We start from the raw sequence: 23,191 nt of genomic DNA, 5'->3' as shown, positions 1-23,191 counted from the left end.
TGATGAAAATGTGATCCTTGTAGAGGACAAGATTCATTGAGTGGAGATGGATCAAAAGTAAAGAGGAATAAGTGGCAAAATGTTTTTCCTGTTGTGAAATCGGTGGCACCGAGTGGTATGCTTCGGTTGCACCAAAAGGATTCGGTTGGACCGAAAAACAACAAATCGGTGAGACCGAGTTCATCACAGAGAAAACACTTGTCAACTCAGCTCACTAGACTAGTAAGATCTCAAAAGGATTTGCAAGGAATTAACTGAATGATATGCAATGAATTGGATGCAGGAAATGCAGAACAAAACAGAAAAGAAAGAAATCTAGATGAAGTTTTTTTGAAAGGGGAAACAAATATGCATGATAGAAATGCAAATGCACAGAAAAGTACACTGGAGAACTTCATCTAGAATTTGTCGGCGACAAAGTCACCTATGTTAGAGTATATTGACTTAGGAGTCAAGTGAGATCACTTGATCATAGGTCATACTCATCGTTTAAGCTCAAAATGGGGTTACCATTTTTCGTTTAAGCATCTTGATGTATTCACATCTTGTCGAGTTGCTTTAACTCATGTCTTGGAGTAAAGCTTCTCTAAGATGGAATAACATACCTTGGGTGGTGATGTTGATCGTCATGTAGTTGAACTTGTGTGGGTTGCTCAAGGTTGATGTAGCTCATCAAGAGTTGGGAGCACCACTTGGAATTTGAGTTCATCTACCTACATGGGTTAGTTCTTGCAAGGAAGAGCACTTGTGTATCCAAAATGACAATCATGAAACTCAACATAGAATTTGTCAAAGGATATGTTCGAATGATTCCGTGCTTCCTTGTCTTCAACCACCATAGTGTAGAGACTTGGTGATGTAGAGATTGCTCAAGATATGAGTAGGTTACAATCTCATGGAATTTGATTCAACCAAGTACCTACATGGGTTAGATAACATGCAAGATGCAAATATATCCAAGACATAAGATTTTCATCATAAGAGAAATATCAAGGATTAGTCATAAGCTCATGTCTTGCATGTATCCAATGGAGTTTCTACTCCAAGTTTGAAGCATCAATGATGTTCAATTCTCCTCTCAACCTGCAAAACACTTTCTCATCAAGAGGTTTAGTGAAAATATCCGCTAATTGCTTTTTCGGTGCGAACATGCTTAAGATTAATGTCACCCTTAGCAACATGATCTCGAATGAAATGATGACGAACTTCAATATGCTTAGTTCGAGAGTGTTGCACGGGATTATGAGCAATTTTGATAGCACTTTCATTGTCACAAAGTAATGGAACATGTTTCACATATATCCCATAATCTTTAAGAGTTTGGGTCATCCAAAGTAATTGAGCACAACATGAACCAGCGGCAATGTATTCCGCTTCGGCGGTGGATAAGGATACCGAGTTTTGTTTCTTGGAAGACCAAGACACAAGAGATCTACCAAGGAATTGACAAGTACCCGAAGTGGACTTTCTATCAACCTTGTCTCCGGCATAGTCCGAGTCGGAGTAGCCAACAAGATCGAAAGAGGCCCTCTTAGGATACCAAATGCCAAAATTTGGTGTATGAATTAAGTATCTCACTATCCTTTTCACGGCCTTAAGATGACATTCTTTAGGAGCAGCTTGATATCTTGCACACATGCACACACTTAGCATAATATCGGGACGTGAAGCACATAGGTATAACAATGAACCAATCATAGAGCGATAAACCTTTTGATCAACCGGTTCACCATCTTTGGTCAAATCAAGATGTCCACTAGTAGGCATGGGTGTAGACATACCTTTGCATTCTTGCATATTGAACTTCTTGAATAAGTCCTTAGTGTACTTCATTTGAGAGACAAAAGTACCTTCCTTAGTTTGCTTGATTTGCAACCCAAGAAAGAATTTGAGTTCACTCATCATTGACATCTCAAACTTCTTCGACATTAGCTTTCCAAACTTCTCACTAAAATGAGGGTTAGTTGATCCAAATATAATATCATCAACATAAATTTGGCATACAAATAATTCTCCATTAACCCTTTTAGTAAAAAGTGTAGAATCAATTTTCCCAATTTCAAAGCCTTTTTCAATAAGGAACTTGGTTAAGCATTTATACCAAGCTCTAGGAGCTTGTTTAAGACCATAAAGAGCTTTGTGAAGTTTATAGACATGATTGGGTTTCTTAGGATTAATAAAGCCGGGAGGTTGTTTAACATAAACTTCCTCCTCTATTTCACCATTTAGAAAAGCACTTTTAATGTCCATTTGGTACAAGGTGATATCATGGTGATTAGCATAGGCAAGTAAGATGCGAATGGACTCAAGTCTAGCAACGGGAGCATAAGTCTCACCATAGTCCATACCTTCGACTTGTGTGTAGCCTTGGGCGACGAGACGTGCTTTGTTGCGAACTACTTGTCCATATTCATCTTGCTTGTTGCGAAACACCCATTTGGTACCGATGATGTTGTGGTTGTCGTCGGGCTTCTCAACCAATGTCCAAACTTGATTTCTCTCAAAGTTGTGTAGCTCTTCATGCATAGCATTTATCCAATCCGGATCTTCCAATGCTTCTTCAACCTTCATAGGTTCAATGCTAGAGATGAATGAATAGTGTTCACAAAAGTTAGCTAAACGAGTTTTAGAGCGAGTGATTCTCCCGGTTTGGATATCATTGTAGATTTGCTCGACGGGATGGTCTTTAGCAATTCTTGCTCGAACTCGTGAAAGCTTTTGCTTGGGTCTTGGTTGAACATCTTCTTCATCTTGTTCTTCTTCTTCTTGGCCTTCTTCATTATTGGCGTTGTCGTTCTCTTGTCGTGGTGGAGAAGGAGGTTGTTGACGTTCTTGATGTACTTCCTCGTTTTCTTCATCTTGGTGTGTCCCACTTGTGGATGCTTCCGTATCAACTCTTGGTTCACCTTGTCGTGAAGTAGAAGCTTCCACTTGGACGGACGAGGTACTCTCCTTCACCTTCCGTTGGACGAATCTTGCCAATAGACAAGTCTTGGATTGCTTCCGAGGGGTCTTTGTCTCCTACATCAATTGGCAATTGCTCTACTTGCGAGCCGTTAGATTCATCAAACTTCACATCTACCGTCTCTTCAACCTTTCGGGTGAAATTGTTGTAGACACGGTATGTGTGAGAGTTTGAGCCATAACCAAGTAGGAAACCTTCATGAGACTTAGGAGCAAATTTAGAACGACGATGCTTATCAAGAATGTAGCACTTTGAGCCGAATACTCGAAAGTATCCAACTTGGGGTTTGTTACCGGTGAGGAGCTCGTATGCCGTCTTGCCGAGTAGCTTGTGAAGATACAAGCGATTTGTTGCATGACAAGCTGTCTCAACCGCTTCTGCCCAAAAGTGCTTCGGCGTCTTGTACTCATCAAGCATCGTTCTTGCCATTTCGATGAGCGTCCGGTTCTTCCTCTCAACAACTCCATTTTGTTGAGGTGTGTACGTAGCCGAGAACTCATGTGAAATCCCTTCTTCGTCAAGAAAGGTGTCCACATTTGCATTCTTGAACTCCGTTCCGTTGTCGCTGCGAACCTTCTTGATCTTCACTTCAAACTGATTTTGAGCCTTCCTGGCGAAGTTTTTGAAGATCTTTTGGACCTGCGATTTGTCATCGAGAAAGAACACCCACGTAAATCTTGAAAAATCATCAACTATAACTAGACCAAAAGAATTTCCACCGAGACTTTTGTAAGCGTTGGGACCAAAGAGATCCATGTGAAGTAGCTCAAGTGGCCTCCTTGTGGTCATGATGTTCTTCACGGGATGCCTTCCTCCAACCTGTTTACCTGCTTGACAAGCACTGCAAAGTCTATCCTTATCAAATATGACATTGTTAACACCAAGGATATGATTCCCTTTAATAAGCTTGTCAAGGTTTCTCATGCCAATGTGACCTAGTCGTCTATGCCATAACCAACCTTTAGAGGATTTAGCAATGAAGCAAGTTCTAGGTTGAGCCTTTTTAGTGAAATCATTAATGTAAAGATCACCTCTATGTATACCGGTAAAGACCATTTTATGATTATCTCTATGAAACACTTGGCAATCTACTTCAGTAAATAGGACATTGAAACCTAAATCAGCAAGTCTAGATACTGAAAGTAAGTTGTAGCCAAGGGATTCAACGAGCATAACATTTTGAATGGAGTTGTCATGTGAGATGGCCACCTTACCGAGGCCAACCACCTTACCCTTTGAGTTTTCACCGAAAGTGACATACTTTCGAGGACCATCGTTTTCAGCAAGCTCACGAAACATGTCTTTATCTCCGGTCATGTGATCGGTACATAAACTGTCAAGAACCCATTCCTTTCCTCCTGCCATATATCCCCGAAGGTTTGCCATAAGACCAAAGTGTCTCATTGCATCATCAAGATCAAAGTCATCATCATCATCGTCCTCATCATAGTATCCTTGTTCAACATCGTCATGTGGTGGATCAATTCCTAGTGAGGGTGATTCATTAGTATGAGTTTGACAATGATCTCCTTTATGAAGTCTAGTAGCTTCAGAAATAATATCGCTAATAATTCCAACATTTCCTTTGGCACGCATAAGATTTGTAAGTTCAAATAGACAATTACCAAACATAGGATCATTGGAATTCATCTTACTCAAGGCAATAGACTTATGAAGAATTTCATCCAGATTTTTCAAGGAATAATTAGGAAATCGTTCCTCAAGAAATTTCCGTATAGTGTAGGCACACTCAAGAGTAGGCAGTTTTCCAATCAATTTTCTAGGCAAGCCTCTAGTGATAAGATTAACAGTTCTAACATTCCTAATCATGTCAATCGACTCATCAAGGGTAGGATGCATAGGATCAACGTGAGGTGCACAAGGACTAGCAATGTACTTGTTCAACTGATATTGATTGAAAATTACAAGCATCTCATTTTTCCACTCATGAAAATATTCTCCATCAAGTATAGGCACTCTATGTCTAAGACTCCCCAAAGTAGACTCATCCATCTTCCTCCAATGGTGATTAAACCAAAGCAATGGAGACGAAAGCTTTGATACCACTTGTAGGATCCGAGAAGTAAGTCTAGAGGGGGGGTGATTAGACTACTTGACCAAATAAAAACTATGCCTTTTCCCAATTTTAATCTTTGGAAGATTTTAGCTATCTTAGCACAAGTCAAGCAATCTTCACACAATTCAAGGAAGCACGCAAAGAGTATATGAGCAGCGGAAAGTAAAGCATGCAACTTGCAAGAATGTAAAGGGAAGGGTTTTGAGATTTCAAATGAAATTTGGAGACACGGTGATTTTTGAGCCGTGGTTCCGATAGGTGGTGCTATCGTACATCCATGTTGATGGAGACTTCAACCCACGAAGGCTAATGGTTGCACGAGTCCACGGAGGGCTCCACCCACGAAGGGTCCACGAAGAAGCAACCTTGTCTATCCCACCATGGTCGTCGCCCACGAAGGACTTGCCTCACTAGCGGTAGATCTTCATGAAGTAGGCGATCTCCTTGCCCTTAAAAACTCCTTGGTTCAACTCCACAATCCTGTTAGAGGCTCCCAAGTGACACCTAGCCAATCTAGGAGACACCACTCTCCAAGAAGTAATAAATGGTGTGTTGATGATGAACTCCTTGCTCTTGTGCGTCAAATGATAGTCTCCCCAACACTCAACTCTCTCTCACAGGATTTGGATTGGGTGGAAAGAAAATTTGAGTGGAAAGCAACTTGGGGAAGGCTAGAGATCAAGATTCATATGGTAGGAATGGAATATCTTGGCCTCAACACATGAGTAGGTGGTTCTCTCTCGAAAATGGTAAGTTGGAAGTGTAGGCTTGTTCGGATGGCTCTCTCCACGAATGAATAGGAGGTGGAGGGGTATATATAGCCTCCACACAAAATCTAACGGTTACACACAATTTACCAAACTCAGTTGGACTGAATCAACAAACTCGGTCAGACCGATTTTTGTAAACCTAGTGACCATTAGGATTTTTGGTGGGACTGACATGCAACTCGGTAGGACCGATATGGTTAGGGTTAGGGCATAAGTAATCTCGGTGAGACCGATATTGGTAATAAGCTAACCAGAGAGTTGGTCAGGCAAACTCGATGGGACCGATTACTCAAACTCGGTGGGACTGATTTTGGTAATAAGTTAACCAGAGAGTTTGCATTGTAATCTCGGTAGTATCGATTGCTCGAACTCAGTGAGACCGATTTTAGCAATGGACATATACAGAGAGATGACAATCCCATCTCGGTGAGGCCGAGATCCCTATCGGTGAGACCGATTTGCCTAGGGTTTGTGGCAGTGGCTATGACATCTGAACTCGATGGCGCCGGATAGAAAGAATCGGTGGGGCTGAGTTGGACTTTAGGTTTAGGTCATATGTGGATGTGAGGAAGTAGTTGAGGGCTTTGGAGCATATCACTAAGCACTTTGAGCAAGCAAGCCATTAAGCAACACCTCATCCCCTCTTGATAGTATTGGCTTTTCCTATAGACTCAATGTGATCTTGGATCACTAAAATGTAAAATGTAGAGTCTTGATCTTGGAGCTTGAGCCAATCCTTTGTCCTTAACATCTTGAAGGGGTTCCACATCCTTTAGTCCATGCCACTCCATTGTTGAACTGGTCTGAAACATACTAGGTAAAAGTGTTAGTCCAACAAGAGATATGTTGACATTAATTACCAAAACCACCCAGGGAGCACTTGTGCTTTCAGTATCTCTGGGCCCACTCGGTAATGCATCATCGTAATGAGCTCAGTGTCTCTAAGGAGTTAGTCACGGGATCATGCATTACGGAACAAGAAAAGAGACTTGCTGGTAACGAGATTGAACGAGGTATGGGGATACCGACGATTGAATCTCGGGCAAGTAACATACCGATAGACAAAGGGAATTGTGTACGGGATTGATTAAATCCCCGAAATCGTGGTTCATCCGATGAGATCATCATGGAACATGTGGGAGCCAATATGGTTATCCAGATCCCGCTATTGGTTATTGGCCGAGAGGTGTCTCGGTCATCTCTGCATGGTTCCCGAACCCGTAGGGTCTACACACTTAAGGTTCAGTGATGCTAGAGTTATTATGGGAAATAGTATGTGGTTACCGAAGGTTGTTCGGAGTCTCGAATGAGATCCCGGACATGACGAGGAACTCCGGAATGGTCCGGAGGTGAAGATCAATATATTGGATGAAGGGTATTGGAGTCCGGAATTGTTCTGGGGGCACCCGGTGACGACCAGTGTGTCCGAAAGGGGTTTCAGAGGCCCCGACAAGCGTTGGGGGGCCTTATGGGCCAAGGGGAGGGGGCACATCAGCCCACTAAGGGGCTGAGCGGCCCTCCCACCCTATCTCATGTAACCTGGATAGGTTGGGGTGCCTCCCCTAGGGCAGCCACCCCTCCCGGCTTGGGGGGCAAGTTTCCTAGGGGTGGGGGCGCCCAAACCCATCTAGGGTTTGCCCTGTGGCCGCCGCCCCTCCCCTAGGGAAACCCTAGGGCGCCTCCTCCTCCCCCCTTCTCCCTATATATAGTGAGGGAGAGAGAGGGAAGCCGCACCCCCTTCCCTGGCGCAGCCCCTTCCTCCTCCATCTCTTCCTCCTCCTCTGTAGTTGCAGTGCTTGGCGAAGCCCTGCAGGAATACCACAAGCTCCACCACCATGCCGTCGTGCTACCAGAGCTCTCCCTCAACTTCTCCTCTCCCCTTGCTGGATCAAGAAGTAGGAGACGTCCCCGGGATGTACGTGTGTTGAACGCGGAGGCGCCGTCCGTTCAGCGCCAGATCGGATCTTCCACGATTTGAATCGCCACGAGTACGACTCCATCAACCGCGTTCTAGTAATGCTTCCGCTTAGCGATCTTCAAGGGTATGAAGATGCACTCTCTCTCTCTCTCTCTCTCTCGTTGCTAGTATCTCCTAGATTGATCTTGGTGACACGTAGGAAAATTTTGAATTATTACAATGTTCCCAACAGTGGCACCATGAGCTAGGTCTATGCATAGATTCTATGCATGAGTAGAACACAAGTAGTTGTGGGCGATGGTTTGTTCAATTTGCTTACCGTTACTAATACTATCTTGGTTCGGCGGCATTGTGGGATGAAGCGGCCCAGACCGACCTTACACGTACGCTTACATGAGACAGGTTCCACCGACTGACATGCACTTGTTGCATAAGGTGGCTAGTGCATGACAGTTGAGGGAGTCCTGGATAAGGGGGTATCCGGACCGCCGGACTATATACTTTGGCCGGACTGTTGGATATGAAGATACAAGACAGAAGACTTTGTCCCGTGTCCGGATGGGACTCTCCTTGGCGTGGAAGGCAAGCTTGGCGATTCAGATGTAGATCTCCTTCTCTGTAAACCGACTATGTGTAACCCTAGCCCCCTCCGGTGTCTATATAAACTTGAGGGTTTAGTCCGTAGAAAAGAGGACGATCATCATCAACAACCATACCATAGGCTAGCTTCTATGGTTTAGCCTCTCTGATCTCATGGTAGATCAACTCTTGTAATACTCATATCATCAAGATCAATCAAGCAGGAAGTAGGGTATTACCTCCATCGAGAGGGCCTGAACCTGGGTAAACATCGTGTCCCCAGCCTCCTGTTACCATTAGCCTTAGACGCACAGTTCGGGACCCCCTACCCAAGATCTGCCGGTTTTGACACCGACATTGGTGCTTTCATTGAGAGTTCCCCTGTGTCGTCGCTGCAAGGCTAGATGGCTTCTCCAACCTTCAACCACGCTGTCCTGGGCGAGAATTTTCTCCCCGAACAGATCTTCGTTTTTGGCGGCTTCACACAGCGGGCCAACTTGCTTGGCCATCTGGAGCAGATCGATAGCTACACCCCCAGCCATCAGGTCAGGTTTGGAAACCTAAAATACACCGCCGACATCCGCGAAGACTTGATCTTCGATGGATTCGGGACTGTGTCAGGAGCGCCGAACAATCACGACGTGCACGACCTGGATCGGCAGTCGGACAGTATTCGGAACATCGCACCTGCTACCGCTCCGGACTTCGCTCCTGAGCGGGTCGTGCCTTCCAAGGATGGGTGGATGGACCCCGCCCCTAAGGCCGCATACTCCTCAGATTCCCCTCCTAAAGGGATCTGTGTCTTCGGACCCCTGGACTCACCTCCCGCTATGTGTTCCGGACCGCACGCGTCTATGCCCATGGAATCTAGCTGGGCTCCAGTCATGGAGTTCACTGCCGTGGATATCTTTCAGCACTCCCCCTTCGGAGATGTGCTAGATTCTTTAAGGTCTCTCTCTCTCTGTCAGAAGAACCCTAGTCGAACTATGTCCGACTCGAGTGGGAAGCTGGCGACGAAGAAATTCGTTTCCCACCCACCACCCACTTAATAGCCACGGTCGATGACTTGGCCAACGTGCTTAACTTCGACTCCGAAGACATCGACAGTATAGACGACGATGCGGCAGCAGAACAGGAACAACCGCCCATAGGGCGCTGGACTGCCACCTCCTCATATGATATATATATATGGTGGATACTCCCAAAGAAAACAATGGCGATGAGGCAATGGGAGAAAACCCCTCGAGGAAGAAAGGAAAACATGGGCGTCATCGGCGCCGCTCCAAGCCCCGCCACAACAATACCGGCACTGGAGAAGAAAATCCAGACGGTGCCGAAGAGGAATACGATCCTGATCAACCCACCTTCGAGCAAGCTGAACAGGAACACGGGCTAGCTAGCCCAGATGAACAGGCGACGGACGGATACTTGGAGGACAATAACTAAATGCCTCCCTCCGAAGACAAGGTGAGCCTCGGTGACAACGAATTCCGCATACCAGAGGACCCCATAGAGCAGGAGCGCTTCAAGCGCACGCTCATAGCCACTACAGAAAGCCTGAAGAAGAAGCAGCAGCGGCTCCAAGCTGACCAAGATCTGCTCACAGATAAACGGACTAAGGCCCGAGCAGCCGAAGAATACTGACTCACGTGCCGAAAAAAATACTACCTAAAGCACAGGTTACTACCTCAATTCGAGGAGGCGACACCGAAAATCAAACATAGGCCTACACCCGGCCGACAGAACACGGCGGCAAGGGGCTGCACACAAGACCAGCGTTACATACAAAACATAAAAAGTACCCCAGATGCATCAGCGGACAGAAACAGAGTCTACAAACCTTGGTGCAACAAATATAAGCGGCCCAAGACAAAGAATGGTGCCCGGGGAACGGCGATCAACACAGGAGCCCGTACTCCTCAAACCGTTGAGAGGGAGAAGATACTTCAATATCTTAATCCGGGCCCCTCCAGCTTGAACCGCATACTTGACCGACCATGTCAAATCCATGGTACCCCAGGAGCAGTAGCCAATCATACAAATAGAGAATGTTGGGTCTTCAAACAAATCGGCAGGCCGGCACCGGAAGGGGCGTGAAGAAGCCCGGATCATCAAAGTCTAGGGACCAGTAACTCGAGGATCATACTAACCAAATAACTCATTATAGAGTATCATAAATAGGTGTGATGGCCATCCAGGCCCCGCCACCCCGGAGCTAGTCTCCGAATAGCCAAAAGTGTCATACCCAGTTTCGGTCTAACACCCCTAGGCAGGAGCCACTCAGCACCGCCAGGATACACCACGACTCGATGCATTACCACAAGGGACCCACGTGGAGAAGTCACAAATGCGGCCAAGACTGGGCCTCGCCTCGGCGCCGAAGAATATTTGGCTACTTTCATCACTGAAGCAGCGAGTCATGGTTTTTTATCAATCGAACTTAGATTCGACAGCCGAGCTCCCGGACACCGACAAGAGAGCCCGAACTACTTCACGATACCCCAACCTAATCATAGCTCATATAGACCCTTCAGCATAAGCTGGACGGATCACATCCACGGCTCAGCCAATGCTCACACATGCCTCTTAAGCACTATTTGCAGGTTTACCCTGGCGCAAAACCGGACCGGTGGCTTGGAACCAGCTCAGACACATACAAGGGGGATGCCCACCCCACCTGAACACAATCTGGATATTCCTCCGGACCCGCGCACATCCAACCGCCTCCCGGCCCCGACAGGTTCTGCCGTCATTCCTCTCTTTTATAACATGCACCGTACCCATACCCATAGATGTATTACTTAAATACAGTATGTGGAGTCATTTAACGCTTATCTGCTATTCTTTAAACGACATTTTTTCACAACGGCATCCGAACATCTTGTTATGCCTTCAAAACGTCAGGGGCTTCCTTGCACCCGTACTACGGCGTCTAAAGTTTGAACACCTTCTCAGTCGTTCGGCACCCCGAACTTATAGCATTATATGCATCATCTCCGAATCATGTCTTGGGTAATTGGTTGGTTTTGCCCAGCTCCCATGTTTTGGTACCTTACGTTCCGCAATATCGGCTAAGGTAGCGCTGGGAGAACTACTGCGATTGTGTCCCGGTTCTACTGGACGAACACCTCAGTAGAGAAAGCCGAAAACCGACTGTCATGATAAGGCGAGAGCTGGTCAGCTGTTCGAGAGGTTCTCAAATCTTTAAAGATTCATTCCGCATAATGCCATAATAAAATGCAGCGTGCGAAGGATTGGTCCACCGATCGGGCGCTATTAGAGACCCCCGTGCGGTCTTCCGAACACCAGGGGCTGCGCCGCCCATACTCGAAATCTTATGCCTAAGTGAGAGTAATAAAGCATTATAGTCCGATTGCCTGGTTCGCTGTGCTGAACACCTCCTTCATGGACCCAAGAATGGGGCAAAGAGTGTTCAGGTGTATCCCGAACACCCCCATAGTTCCTACGTGGGGGCAGAAGCCGACGACTAGCCAACTCTCAAGACTAACATGTTAAACAGCCGCACAGGAATAAAATTTACACATAACAGGCACCTACACATAAGTGACTCTGTTTTGCCTTATAAAGCTTAGCACAATTGCTCTCAGGGGAAAAAATGTCTTTCGTACATTCCTCGGCCACGAGGCGGGCGCCTTTCAGGACGCCATCATAATATAGTTTGGGCTTGCAGTGCTCCTTTCCCTCCGGCGGCCCCTCGGTCATCAGCTTCTTAGCATCAAGCTTCCCCCAGTGCACTTTTGCATGGGCAAATGCCATTCGTGCCCCTTCTATGCAAACTGATCGCTTAATGACGTCCAGCCGAGGGTAGGCACCCCCAATCCACTTCACGAGCGCAAAGAAACTGCTTGGTATGGGCTCGGCAGGCCACAGCCGGATAACTAAATCCTTCATGGCTAGTTCGGCCGCCTGATGTAGCTCGATCAGCTGTTTTAGCTGGTCGACAAATGGCATCGGATAGTTCGGCGCCAAATACTGCGACCAGAAGAGCTTCTCCGCAGTTTCCTTCTTTTCAGCTCAGCACAATTGGGCAGCATCAGATATGCTGCGCGACAAATCCGCGAATGCTCCTGAAAAAATTAGGATTCAATGGGTCACCACGAATCTTCCCTGTGAAAGCGCAAGGCACCTTAAAAATAAAAAACCCCCTTACCAGCCGCAATCTTCCGTGCCTCCTGAATATCTTTCAGCGCGGCCTAGGCTTCCTCTCGAGCCTCACTCACGGTCCGGAGAGCTTGGGCAAGTTCGGATTCTTTCAACAATAGACTCTGCTCCAAGCTCTCGTTTCTCCCTATGGCCTCCTGAAGCTCTCATTCAGCTTCCACGACCCTCGCCTCGTGTTTCTCATGGAGTGTCCGCTCCGCGGCAGCATTCTTTTCGGCCAAGGCAACAGCCTTCTTGAGCGCCTCAATTTCGGCATCCACCCCTGGAGCACGCAATATACATACTTTAAGATAGTCACAACTACTTACTTGTGGCAAAACTTGCTAAAAGTTTTTCAAACATACCCTATTTCTCCTCCAGCCGCTTCCTCATGCGGCCGAGTTCTTCTTTGGCCTACACCAAACTCTGCTTGAGTCTGGTTACTTCCGCAGCATGGGAGGAAGCAGCCGCTGCAGACATCTGATTTACAAATATATATATATATATATATATATATATATATATATATATATATATATATATATATATATATGTCATTAGCCAAGTCTCCTACGGACAGGAAGTTGATCCCCTGTCCGGTTCCTGTCCTCTCCGAACAGTGTATCAGGGGCTACTATCTATACTATGACAGCCTTCTACACATACCTCCAAGCCTTTTATAAGGCTGACGCATGATTCATTCAGTCTGCTCTCGGCGGCCTGAATCTTTTCTATCACCACGCCCATAAGGGCGCGGTGTTCATCAATAATGGACGCACTCTCCAGTGTTGTCGATAAGCCGCCTGACGCCTTCGGTTGGACGAAGGTCGCAGGTGGAGTAGGACCGCCCCCTCCAGTCAAAGGGGGCTGCTTACCTGATCCCGAAGCCGTCTGGGTCTCTGGGACCATGTCCGGCTGTGGGTCGGATCCACGATCGCCCTCGTCGTCGATATTCATGGGAACCGCCGCTCCCGCGTGTCTGGCCTCCAAGGTGCACCCCCCTGGCTCAGGTCCTTTTTCGATGACACCTTGGTGTCACAGCCAGCCTTCGGGGAAGGGGCCCTAGGAGGGGTCTCACTTTGCAAAGCATCGGAACTCAATGAGTCCTTTGATGAGTCATGTTGGGCCGAAGACCTCGTGGGACTATAAAAAGTACGGCGTGAATCAAAATACTGCATTCTAGTAAGTTCTGGATACATGGATGTGTCTGGATTTCGGGCACTTACGATTTTATCAGGGGCTTGGCCCTGGGATCCCGCTCTGGGCTGCTGTCGGTAGCCGTGGTGGACGCCTCGGGGACGGATGTTCTTCCCCTCTTAGGTGAATCTGCCTCTAAGGATGAGGAGGGTGCCCTTTTCTTCCTCTCCCTCGCAGGTGACTCGGGCTCTTCTTCTTCCTCCTCCTCATCCTCATCTTCTTCCTCCTCATTCTCTCGGGAGGAGGGAGGGTCACTGGAGTCTTCGGACTTCGTGTCCGAAGCGCCCCGACAACGAAGACCGCTCCTGGTCTCCTTGGCCTTCTTGTTGGCCTCTTTCTTCGGTGCCTTGTAAGGCGCTGGGACCAGCATCTTCATTAGAAGAGGTCCCGCCGGTTCTTCCGGCAGCGGGGCCGGACAATGAATCCGCTCCGCCACCTTCGTCCATTCATAAAGGCGATCGTGGAAAGACACGTTAAAAACAACTCGTTCGGGACATATCAATGAAATATACAAATAACCAAGATATGATGGCGACTTACCGGACTGGTGGGGTGGGACAATTGATGCCCGCGTTCTGCGGCTGAGTCCGGCCATGGTTTGCCAGACTTAAAGAGTATCTTCTAGATGTCCTTGTGTGAGGAGCCAAAAAGCTCCCGCAGGGTCCCGTGCTCGGCCGGGTCGTACTCCCACAACTTACAGCCTCTGTGCTGACAAGGAAGGATTAGGCGGACCAGCATCACCTGGACCACGTCAACAAGACTGACGCCCTTGTCCTCCATACCTTTGACGCACACCTGGATCTCTGACAGTTCGTCGGACGACGACCAGTTTATGCCCTTCTTGGGCCAGGATGTGAGCCGCAAAGGGGCTCCAGATCGAAACTCAGGAGCAGCGGCCCACTTTTTGCCACGCAGCTCAGTGATATAGAACCACTTTTGCTGCCACTCCTTGATGGAGTCGTTAAAAGTACGTGTCGGCCATGTGACCTTGGGCATCCTGCTCACCATGGCGCCTCCGCACTCAACGTGTTCACCGCTCACCACTTTGGGCTTCACATTGAAGATCTTGAGCCGTAGCCCGAAGTGCGGCGAGATACGGAGAAAGGCCTCACACACGACGATGAATGTCGAGATATTGAGGAAAGAATTGGGAGATAGATCATGGAAATCGATCCCGTAGTAATACATGATGCCGCGAACAAAAGGGTGGAGGGGAAACCCGAGCCCGCGGACGAAATGGGGGAGGAAAACAACTCTCTTGTGGGGCTCCATAGTAGGGACAATCTGTCCCGCCGTTGGAAGACGGTGGCCGATTTTCTTGGCCAGATATCCGGCCGCTCGCAACTTTTTGATATCCTTCTCCTGGACGGAGGAGGCCTTCCACTTGCCCCCTGCTCCGGATCTAGACATTTTCGGAGGACCTTTTTTGGTGGGGAGGATGAATGCTTGGGTGCTAGGGCTCAGACGAAAGGAAAGGGGCGAGCAGAAGCAGAAGAAGGCGTGGGTAGAAAGGAGGAGGCTTCTCCCCTTTATAGAGGCGATAAACTTTACGCCTCCCCGCTTGCCTAATGGAGCCTGCTCGTTCCCCACTTACCGTAATTGATGGTACGGTTAGGCTACCCACGCCCGTATTGAAGAGGATCCCGCGATAAGGGGACACGATCTCCGCTCTGACAAGATGTGCCAAAGAAACCGCCTCGCGATGTGTGCGGGAGCCGGTTGAAGTAAAACGGTCCGAATAAAAACCGGACCGTGGCGTGGTGTCGCTTTTCGAAGAATTGTCAGCAGGTTGAATTCGTGGATTATTATTATTCTCTCTAGGTGATATGTGGAATGTTATCTTGCAGAGCCGGACACGGTCCTTGTTGTTCGAAATTTATCTTGGAGTATTCGGAGATGGAACCCGCCTTGCAATGCCGAAGACAATCTACATGACGGACTCATCGTCATTGAAGCCTGGTTCAGGGGCTACTAAGGGAGTCCTGGATAAGGGGGTATCCGGACCGCCGAACTATATACTTTGGCCAGACTATTGGACTATGAAGATACAAGACAGAAGACTTCGTCCTGTGTCCGGATGGGACTCTCCTTGGCGTGGAAGGCAAGCTTGGCGATTCGGATCTAGATCTCCTTCTCTGTAAACCGACTCTGGTAACCCTAGCCCCCTCCGGTGTCTATATAAACTGGAGGGTTTGGTTCGTAGAAAAGAGGACGATCATCATCAACAACCATACCATAGGCTAGCTTCTAGGGTTTAGCCTCTCTGATCTCGTGGTAGATCAACTCTTGTAATACTCATATCATCAAGATCAATCAAGCAGGAAGTAGGGTATTATCTCCATCGAGAGGGCCCAAACCTGGGTAAACATCGTGTCCCCAGCCTCCTGTTACCATTAGCCTTAGACGCATAGTTCGGGACTCCCTACCCGAGATCCGCCGGTTTTGACACCGACAACAGTCTCTCCCACCTTAGTTGGATCGGATTCGATGAAAAGGGTCCTTATGAAGGGTAAATAGCAATTGGCATATCACCGTTGTGGCTTTTGCGTAGGTAAGAAACGTTCTTGCTAGAAACCCATAGAAGCCACATAAAACATGCAACAACAATTAGATGACATCTAACTTGTTTTTGCAGGGTATGCTATGTGATGTGATATGGCCAAAAGAATGTGTTGAATGATATATGTGATGTATGAGATTGATCATGTTCTTGTAATAGGAATCACGACTTGCATGTCGATGAGTATGACAACTGGCAGGAGCCATAGGAGTTGTCTTAATTTATTGTATGACCTGCGTGTCATTGAAAATGCCATGTAGTTACTTTACTTTATTGCTAACCGTTAGCCATTGTCGGTGTCAAAACCGGCGGATCTCGGGTAGGGGGTCCCGAACTGTGCGTCTAGGCAGATGGTAACAGGAGACAAGGGACACGATGTTTTTACCCAGGTTCGGGCCCTCTCGATGGAGGTAAAACCCTACTCCTGCTTGATTAATATTGATGATATGGGTAGTACAAGAGTGGATCTACCACGAGATCAGAGAGGCTAAACCCTAGAAGCTAGCCTATGGTATGATTGTTGTTCGTCCTACGGACAAAACCTCTCCGGTTTATATAGACACCGGAGAGGGCTAGGGTTACACAGAGTCGGTTACAATGGGAGGAGATCTACATATCGTATCACCAAGCTTGCCTTCCACGCCAAGGAAAGTCCTATCCGGACATGGGACAAAGCCTTTAATCTTGTATCTTCATAGTCCGGGAGTCCGGCCGAAGGTCATAGTCTGTCCATTCGGACACCACCTAATTCGGGACTCCCTTAGTAGCCCCTAAACCAGGCTTCAATGACGACGAGTCCGGCGCGCAAATTGTCTTCGGCATTGCAAGATGGGTTCCTCCTCCGAATACTTCATAAAAGGTGTTGAACACAAGGATAGTGTCCGGCTCTGCAAAATAAGTTCCACATACCACCGTAGAGAGAATAATATTTTCACAAATTTAATCTGCTGACGTATTCCATAGCATGTCATGCTACGGCCAAGCCTTTATTCGAATCGTTTTACTGTCCCACCTCAGCGTGTTTAGCGAGGCGGTTTCCTTGGCATGTCTTGTCAAAGCAGAGATTGTGTCCCCTTATTCCGGGATTCTCATCAATACGGGTGTGGGTAACCCAACCGCGTCATTAATCGCGGCGCTTGGGAGATAAGCGAGTTTCACCAGGCTGGCGGGGGCACATAGTTTCTGCCGCCCATATAAGGGGATAAGGATCTGTCCTTTCAATCTACGCCTTCTTCCTCCTTTGCTTATCCATTTCCACGCACTCGAGATCCAGCGCCCAAGTCCGCACTTCCCACCTCAACCTTCTCCAATCATGTCCGGAGCGGGAGGTAGATAGATGGCCTCCACCGTCACGGAGGGGCACATCAAAAAGTTGAGGAAGGCCGGATACTTGTCTAACGACATTGCACACCGGCTCCCAGATGAGGGGCAACTCATCCCCACCCCTAGGCCCCATGAGAGGGTGGTGTTTCTCACCCATTTCCTCCTCGGACTGGGCTTCCCACTTCACCCATTTGTCCGGGAGCTCATGTTCTACTACAGCCTGGATTTCCATGATTTGGCCCGGAACTTCATCCTCAACATCTCTGCATTTATCGTCGTGTGCGAGGCCTTCCTCCGCATCGAGCCTCACTTCGGCCTATGGCTGAAGATCTTCAGCGTCAAGCCGAAGGTCGTGGGCGGCCGGCAAGCGGAGTGCGGAGGCGCCATGGTGGGCAAGATGCCCAATCGTCACATGGCTCAAGGGCTCCTTCGTGGAAACCATCAAAGGGTGGCAATCGGGGTGGTTCTACATCACCGAGCCGTGTGACCCTGAATGGGCAGCGCCCCCGAATTCCAATCTGGCATCCCCACACGGCTCACATCCTGGAAAGAAACGGGCCTGTTGTGGGGTAATCCGGAAGAGGTGGCCGGACTCCAAACCTGTGTCCAAGACCTGGTGAACAAGAAGGTTAAACTTGTCAATGTAGTCCAGGTCATGCTCTTCCGCCGGATCCTCCCATGTCAACGACGGGCTTTCAACTTGTGGGAGTTCGATCCGGCCCCACACCAGACTTTGTCCAGGCTCTTCGATACAAAGCACGAGGATGCCTGGAAGGTGCTATTCAAGAGCTCCGAGGTCTCCCCTCGTGTCATCGAGGATCGCAGATTCTGTGCAAAGCGCCAAGCCACCGAAGTAAGCTTGTTTTTGTCCTTTATAGGACACTTGATTTTCATAGTTTGACTCTATGCAGGATCTAAACTCCCGCTCCTTTGACAGGACTAGAAGAGGACGTCCAAACAGTTTGACTGTCCGGCCCCTTTGCCCGAAGGCCTAGCAGATGCACGCTTGACGAAGCTGCTGGTCCCGGCACTTCATGTGGTGCCGGAGAAGAAGGCCAAGAAGAAGGACACGTGGACTCGAAAGAGTTCCCGGCGCCTGGTGGTGTCAGATTCATCGCCCGACGACCCTGAAGCGCACTCCGCCTCCGAAGACGAGGAGGAAGAAGAAGCCTCTTCCCCTCCAGCGGGGGAAGGAAAGAAAAGGAAGGCCGCCCCAACTGGGAGGCCGGAGGGTCCAAGAAGGGGAAGACCCTTCTTCCGGACTATGCCTCCGACGCCGACGACGGCAGAGAGGAATGGCCATCCAGGGCCAAGCCCCTCGCAAAATCGTAAGTATCCGGATACCAGAATAACTCATGGCGTTCCTCTGTTGTACAGTACCTTCTCACGCCGAATTCAATCATGCAGTCCGCCCAAGGCTTAGCTTGGCGATTCGTCGAGCGGCTCCCTGGATTCGTCAGATGTGAATAGCGCTCCACTCCCGACTGCTACCTCCCCTCGCCGTACGGACGATGCCGAGGTCGAGTCCCAAAAGGGGCTAAACCAGGAGGAGGTGGTCCTGGAGGCGCCGCAAGGCAACCTCCCGAACTCCAGGCCCAAATGGGATGAAGCCCCAGAGGGATCTAAGTCCGGCCCTGGGCCGGACACCGCTCTGGAACCTTCAGTGATTCCGGAGTCTGGCAGGCGGCCCCCTTGCAAGAAGGGAAAGCCTACGACACCGGCGGCCTCCGTCCAACCGGAGGCGCCGGACAATTTGCTGGAGGTGCTTAACGGTGCCTACATCGACGAGGAGCACCGCACTGTTATGAGTGCGGTGATCCAGAAGGTTCAGTCCACCAAGAGCGGGCTGACAAAAGCCTGTACTAGCCTTCTAACAGGTTTCGAGGTATGTATTTAAAACATGTAAAAATGTTACCGCATAGACAGTATCCCCTGATGCTCAGTTTGGTGTTCGGAAAGAAAAGCCGGACTAAGGATCTAAAAAGATATACGCAGGAGTCTAACATAAATATGTCAATATGGGAATGCATGTTGCGCTGCTGACCTCTGCCGCACTGACTGCGGAGGTTGACGCATTGAAGCAGAGCCTCGAGCGGTCCGAGAACGAGCTCAGCCGTGCCAAGAAGCAGCTCGAGGACAAGGAAGGTATGTAGTACCTTATGTAAGTATATATAAAAATACCTGGTTGCAAATAATGACAGGACGAACATGAATGTTACAGGGGCCACAACTGAGGTGGCGACCCTGAAGGAAGCGCTTTCCAAGGCCGAAGACAATGCGGCCGTGGAGTGCACCGAGCGAGAGAAACAAGAGGCGCAGGTGGCAGAGGTGCGGCAAGAGCTCAATGCTCTTGTGAAAAAACATGAGAGTTTAGAGCTTGACTCGAGGACTCTAGAGTCCGAGCTTGCCTCGGCACTTGAAAGCGCCAAATCTGCCAAGGCCGAAGCCCAAAAAGCCCTCCAAGAAATTGAGGCGATGAAAAGGATTGCGGCGGGTAAGGCATTCTTTATGCAAAGCAAGCACGTGAAAGTAAATTACCTGTTACTTACCCGAATCCGGAGCTCTCCAGGAGCATTCTTAGATCTACCCCGCAGTGTATCCGCCGCCGCCGCATTCTACCGGGCTGAGGAAGGGAGCTCGACAGAGAAGGTGTTCTGGTCCCAGTATGCTGAGGCCAGACACCCGGTGCCCCTGAGCGACCAGCTGAAGCAGCTAGTCGAGCTTCATAAGGCAGCCAAACAGGCCATGAAGGGCCTGATAGGCCGGCTGTGGCCTAGGGAGGCCATGCCTGGGAGCTACTTTAGGCTGGTGCGGCGGCTGGTCGACGCCTGTCCACGGCTTGAAGTCATCAAGCACTCCATATGCATCGAAGGCGCCCGTAGGGCTCTTGCCTGTGCTAAAGTGCACTGGGCAAGCTGGATGCTGAGAAGCTGGTGACAGAAGGGCCACCGGAGGGGAAGGAGCATCGCAGGCCCGAGATGTATTATGAGGGCGTCCTGAAGGGTGCCCGTCTTGTGGCGAATGAATGTACCAGGGATGTAATTTTTGAGTAAACTCGCTCGTGTTTATCCTGTGCGCTGAAAACTTGTTCATATGCGCTAAGCAACGCTGTTTGAATTTAAAATATTACCTTCTGTGCGGCCGTTTATTGAATCTGAGAGATGCAAGTCGCCGGCTTCTACCCCCATGCCACGAGAGCTGGGGTGTTCGGGATAAACCTGAGCGCTCTTGTTCCCATTCTTGGGTCCTTCGAGGGAGGCGCTCAGCACAACGAACAAGGCAATCGGACTTATAATGCTTTATCACTCTCACTTAGCCATAGAATACTATAATTTTAAATTTCGGCGAAGCCCCTAGTATTCGGAAGACCGAGTTTGGGGCGCTATCCACGCCTAGGCCGGACAAAGCCAGCTCCTCGCTCTAAGAGGCATGAGTCTTTAGGGACTCGAAAAACCTCTCGAACAGTGACCGGTCTCTCGCCCTATCATGGTGGTCAGTTTTAGCTTTCTCTACTAAGGTGTTAACCCAGCTCAACTTGGGCACAATCGCAGTAGTTCTCCCAGCGCTACCTTAGCCGACATAGCGGAACGTAAGGTACCAAAACAGGAGCCAGGCAAACCCAACTATTGACCCAAGACATGATTAGGAGCCGATGCATATAATGCTATAAGTTCGGGGTGCCGCACTCATGAGAGTGTTCAGTCTTCTCACACCGTATTCTGGGGTACTTAAGCCCCTGGTGTATTGGCCGTACCAAAGTGTACGGTTGCATAATGTCATAACTGAACATATTTACATAAAAAATGAATGCAATAATAGACAAGAGCTATGTATTGTTTATTAAAGGGCTGCTATGAGAGCAGAACAATACAAATAGTGCGATAGGCAAGAGATGGGATTATTTGACATGTCCCCGTCCAGGGGCAAGCTGCGAGACTTTAAGTAAGACAGGTATTTAGCTCGTTATAGAGACCACATGGACATTCGACGTGCCTTGTTGTCTCACTGGCTGTTGCATCGTGTGTTCGGTAATTGTACTGCCGGACAGGCCTTCCGAATAGTGGAGTCCTGAAAGTATATATATAAAAAAAGAAATGGCAAAATCGGGAGCCCCTAGTGCGGTTGAGACGCATTCTGGGCGTGCCGTGGTTGTGCCCCTCCCCTTATGCGCATGGTATTTTCAGAGCGTAATTATGTATGCGTGGTACTGGTATCGCAATCTCGCGAGGGCTGGGGTTGGGGCCGCACTGCTATGCTTGCTCGGAACGTGCCAGACGGTCTTGTTGTAGGTTACTTCAGGCGCGCTTGACGTTGTCCGGACGTCTAACAGCCGGACTGGAGAATTGCCTTGAGAGGCTACTTTGTACTTCCGCCGCCAGGGCTGCCGTGTGCTCCTCTGTTTGGAGAGAGCGTTCGGTGTTTCCAGTGACCGTAATGACTCCTCGAGGGCCTGGCATCTTGAGCTTGAAGTATGTGTAGTGCGGCACCGCATTAAACTTTGCAAATGTGGTTCGCCCGAGCAGGACGTGATAGCCACTGCGGAACAGGACTATGTCAAAGATTAACTCCTCGCTTCGGAAATTATCCGGGGATCCGAAGACCACTTCAAGTGTAACTGAGCCCATACAGCTGGCTTCTACACCTGGTATGACGCCTTTAAAGGTCGTCTTTGTGGGTTTAATCCTTGAGGGATCTATGCCCATTTTTCGCACTGTATCCTGGTAAAGCAGGTTCAGGCTGCTGCCGTTGTCCATGAGGACTCTAGTGAGGTGAAATCTATCAATGATTGGGTCTAGAACCAATGCGGCGAATCCGCCGTGATGGATGCTAGTGGGGTGGTCCCTACGATCAAAAGTGATCGGGCAGGAAGACCATGGGTTGAACTTTGGGGCGACTGGCTCCAACGCATATACGTCCCTGAGTGCACGCTTCCACTCCCTTTTGGGGATGTGGGTTGCGTATATCATGTTTACCGTCCGCACTTGTGGGGGAAAACCCTTCTGTCCTCTGTTGTTTGGCGGCCGGGGCTCCTCCTCGTCATCGCTATGCAGCCCCTTGTCTCTGTTTTCGGCACTTAACTTGTCTGCCTGTTTGAACACCCAACAACCCCAGTTGGTGTGATTGGCTGGTTGTTCGGGGGTGCCGTGTATCTGGCACGAGCGATTGAGTATCCGGTCTAAACTGGACGGGCCCGGAGTAGTTCTTTTGAACGGCTTTTTCCGCTGGCCGAGTTTAGAGCCTCTGAATCCGGCATTAACTGTCGTATCCTCAGTATTGTCGCCATTAATGCGGCGCTTGTGCTTGTTGCGACGTGACCTGCCATTGTTGTCCTTGGTATCCGAATTACCAGGGCTCTTGGTCATGTTATTGCTACGAGCTAGCGAGCTGTCTTCTCCCGCGCAAAAGCGGGTCATGAGTGTCATGAGGGCTGCCATGGATTTCGGCTTTTCCTATCCAAGGTGCCGGGCAAGCCATTCGTCACGGATGTTATGTTTGAAGGCTGCAAGGGCCTCTGCGTCTGGACAGTCAACTATTTGATTTTTCTTGGTTAGGAACCATGTCCAGAATTGTCTGGCCGATTCCTCTGGCTACTGAATTATGTGGCTTAGGTCATCGGCGTCTGGTGGTCGCACATAAGTGC

The sequence above is a fragment of the Triticum aestivum genome, chromosome 3B (assembly GCF_018294505.1).
Source record: "Triticum aestivum cultivar Chinese Spring chromosome 3B, IWGSC CS RefSeq v2.1, whole genome shotgun sequence".
NCBI lineage: Eukaryota > Viridiplantae > Streptophyta > Magnoliopsida > Poales > Poaceae > Triticum > Triticum aestivum.
Note: the sequence above shows the minus strand (reverse complement) of the source record.